The sequence below is a fragment of the Castor canadensis genome, chromosome 3 (assembly GCF_047511655.1).
Source record: "Castor canadensis chromosome 3, mCasCan1.hap1v2, whole genome shotgun sequence".
In the NCBI taxonomy this organism is placed as follows: Eukaryota; Metazoa; Chordata; class Mammalia; order Rodentia; family Castoridae; genus Castor; species Castor canadensis.
In genome coordinates, this window is record NC_133388.1 from 123,476,715 (window position 1) to 123,480,851 (window position 4,137).

At 37.7% G+C, this 4,137-nt stretch overlaps 1 non-coding gene across 1 annotated transcript; it reads right to left on the reverse strand.

The window, feature by feature from the left end:
• Positions 1-3,443: 3,443 nt before the first annotated feature.
• LOC141422018 (U6 spliceosomal RNA) lies at positions 3,444-3,546 on the reverse strand. The gene has a single exon (XR_012446687.1). It is a non-coding gene; the product is annotated as a U6 spliceosomal RNA (small nuclear RNA).
• Positions 3,547-4,137: the final 591 nt, after the last annotated feature.

The following is a 4,137-nucleotide window of genomic DNA, read 5'->3' on the forward strand; positions in this document are numbered from 1 at the left end:
GTGCTTGATAGACAGGCACTCTCCCACTTGATCCACATCTCAGCCCTTGTGCATTTGGGTTATTTTTTAGATAGGGTATTATGTTTTTCCCAGGGCTGGCTTTGGACCACGATCCTCCTACCTATGCTCCATAGCTAGGGTTCCAGGCGTGCACCACCACGCCCCATTTATTTGTTGAGAAGGGAAGGAGGCCTCATTAAATTTTTGCCCAGGCTGGCCTCAAACTGCATTCCTTCTGATCTCTGCCTCCTGAGTACCTGGGATTGTAGGTGTGAGCCACTGAATCCAGCCCTCACATTTGATAATTTTTGATTGGCTACCTAATGTTGTGATTTTTTTACCTTGTTAGGAGTTTGCTATTTTATATTACTGTTGAACTTTGTTTTGGGATGTGATCAGACTACTTGTAAACAGTTTGAGACTTTTACGTCTTGCTTTTAAGCTTTGTTGGATGAGGTGGAAGTAGTATTGTGTCTAGTTTAAGGTTAATTTTCCACACTACTGATCCATGACCCTTCTTAGCCATCTTCTAGCAGATGGCTCCCAAAATGTGAAATGTCCCACTCTGGATTTTGACAATAGGCAGGTTTCTAGTCCTGTTTGCTTTGAGCTTGGTTCCTTTCACTCCCTTGCATTGTTTCTGTCCCTGGCTTTTTCTCACATGCATTCTCTGACCTGTACACAGCTCAAAGCTTGAGGGGACCACATGCAGCTCTTGGGAGTCTTCACTCTCTAGTTTTGCTTCTGTGGTACTCTGCCTCAGGAACCCTGGTTTCTGTAGCATCTCCTCCACCCCCACAACCGGATCCTTATTCTCAACTCAGGGCAACTTTTGAGCCTGTCTGAACTTCCCACCTCTGGGCTCCACCAAGACATTTCATTCAGATAGTTAGCTGGGCAATCATATGCTCACCTCATTTGTTTGCCACCTTCCCAGAATCACTACCCTTTGCTGCTGATGTCCCATGTCCTAAATGTTATTGTTTCATTAATTTGTCTGCTGTTTTGGTTGTTTTACATGGTAAGTTATTTTGGGCCTTGTTATTCTGCTTTGATTGGAAGCAGAAAAGTTTATTTTTTTGTATATAGATTTAAAAAATCGTTGAATTCAAAGTTAATAAAGATATAGTGAAACAAATACCCATATATTTATGGAGTTATCAAATTATCACAATATTTATTTATTTATTTATGAGGGAATAAAGTTTGAACTCGGGGCTTCACACTTGCAAGGCAGGCACAATACTGCTTGAGCCACACTTCCAGTCCAGTTTTACTCTGCTTATTTTGGAGGTGGGGTTCTCATGAACTATTTGCCTTAGCTGGCCTTGAATCTCAATCCTCCTGATCTCAGCCTTTCAAGTAGCTAGGATTACAGTCATGAGCCACCAGTCCTGGCTTAAATTATCACAATGTATTAGAAAGTACTTTGGCAATACATTTATGACAAAATATTTTATATTCCCCAATTTCACTTCATCAAATATGTTCTAAAGAAGCAATTTGAAATGCTGATAGAGGTCTATAAAGAACAATATGCATTGTAACATTTTCTATGATAGCTACAAAGAAGAAAATAATAAATTTTTAACGGTAGGGCAATGCATAAGTAAACTATGCTCCATTCATTGATAGAATATTATGAAGCCCTTAAAAGCAGCATTTGAGAAACATGGATCATATTTAGATTATTATCATATACTTGATGTGAGAAAAACAAATTATGAAAGTACGAAGCTATAATATCTTATCTATAGGAAAGAATTTATAAAGAAGGATTGAATGTATCAAAATGTGAACAGTGAGTCACTATGTTTTGTGTGATTGACACTGTATTAGCTTCAATGTCTAAATTTTAGCTGTTTTTCACATATTGTTTTATACCACATATAAAGATCACAATATCTAGATAAATTCTTTTTTTCTAATTTGTTAGAGTATTTCATGACATAATTTTAACTATGCCAAGTACCTGAAGTTGAATCCTAAATTTACAGGATTAGAATAGAAAGCTTTTCCTAGAGATCATATATAGTCATCAAGCCACTTATTATTTTTTTAACAGTTTCTTTCAGCACTAGTCTTAAAGATTCTCTGAAAGAAAAAAAAAGGATCAGGTTTTTACAAAAGCTGGCATCCTTGAAGCAAGATGTGGTGAGTTCTGTAGCCTGCATCTCTAAGTTGATTAGTTGGAAATTTGGGAAGGGGTGGGATGTAGAGTTTGATAATCAAGCTCAAGTGCTTCTTGAAATTTGTCCTTCATGTTTTTAATGTATTAATGGGGGTGGAAGAAGACTGAAAAAGTAATTTCAAACTGCAAAAATTGGGTGTTCTGTGTTGCAAGCTGTGGAGCCTGGGCAGTCTGCTCCTTTGATCCAGGAAAGCTCCCTGAAGGAAATCATTTCACTCTACAAGTGCAGGCAAAATTGTCACTAGGAAAGCTGTTTGAGGTGACATTGCTCTAAAGGATTAAACTGCTACTTACTCATGATAATCTAACATTTTTCTCTGTGGGAAGCAGAACTGTGTTTTGTCTGTGCTTGAGTCTCTTGAGAGAAATGTTTTCCATTATTTCTTCCCTAAAGATTTAGGGGAACATTTTTTCTTTCTCCTTGGTGAGATTTCTGTTCTGTCAGAAGCAGAAAAAGTGCTGGGAACCACAAACTGAAGTCACTGGCTTCTGGACAGACTTGGTGAAACATTCTGCAGAGTAATATTCTTCAAATACCCCTGGCAGTACTTTGAGGCAGAATCAGTTCTTCAGACCAAGGCACAGGACACTGGGAGAGCCTGAGAGTGCTGGGAGAAAAAGTCTCATGGTAGAGAGCCTTGAGACTGCCCAGGGGCACTTGGAAACAGGAAGTGCTTGTAACCACCAGCAGAACAGAGTGAATTTGAGACAACATACATGGGCCCGTCAAAATGACCAAGGTCCCCCTGAAGGTGGCTAAGGCCTTTACTGTGCAGAGGACTGCTAAAGCATTTATAATCTCAGTACTAGCGACCTCAATTGGATCCATAGATTGATGAAATCTGACCTATGCTGTTTCTTCCACATGACACTACAGTGTGTAAAGTTAGTTAGAAATGGTAATCTGATTAAGTTCTAGAAAACAGGAAATAATATGACACTGAAGATAATGCAGTGGCTTAATCTGTAGTCAGTGTGGATACCTCGTGGGAGTGACCTATTCCTTCTGACCCCACCTAACGCAGGGCGATGATCAAATCTTTCTCCTTCTGAAGGCGTTGGCCTACCACATATTTAGTATCAGTTGTTGGACTGCTTTTCCTTGAAAGGATAGCATTGAGTGTGTTGGTCAAGAATCCATTACTTCATGGCAAAATTCTGTATTTTGTAGAAGTAAGTCCTCCCAGAGTTAGTTGGGTGAAATTTTCTGCATCTTTGGTTTTTTTTAAAGGTGTCTACTTTATTTCATTTTTAAATTGTGGATCGTTTCATGAATTTTCTTGTCATCTTTGTGCAGGGGCAATACTAATTTTCTCTGTATTGTTCCAATTTTAATATGCGTGCTGCTGAAGCAAAGATCAGGGCCTCTATTTTAAAATAAAGAGATGTGTCATCATGATGTTTATTACATGACACAGTATCACGATGAGATTAGTTTTTGCACATCTATTATCTAATTGGAAAGATGACAAGGGAAAGACAATGCTGCTTCTGTTATGTGATACTTATGTCTTCAACAGTTTATAGTTCTTAAAATCAAGGCTGAATTAGATCAGTAAATTAAGTCTATAAAGTACAAAGCAACATGAATAAAACATTTTAAAAATGAGTAGTTTTTAAACTACTCTTCCTTCATTTTTATACTCACCAAATTCCCTTATTAGTAAGAATTATGTCTTTACTGGCAGTCAAATAAACTAAAAGATATGTTCGCTAGCAAACCATGCTATTAATATAGCCCCCACACCTCCAAATGTATGTACAGAGCTTCTTCTGATTACAGGAGAATCAAAGCCAGGAATTGGGATTTTCTGAAAAATATTTTAATAGTAAGTTCCAGAAAATGAGGGAAGATGTTCTTTGAGTGTTTCTCGATTAAGAAGAAAATGAAAGTAAGTAACCTTATGTAAAGATTTATAATTTTTTGAAGAAATGTGAACACATGA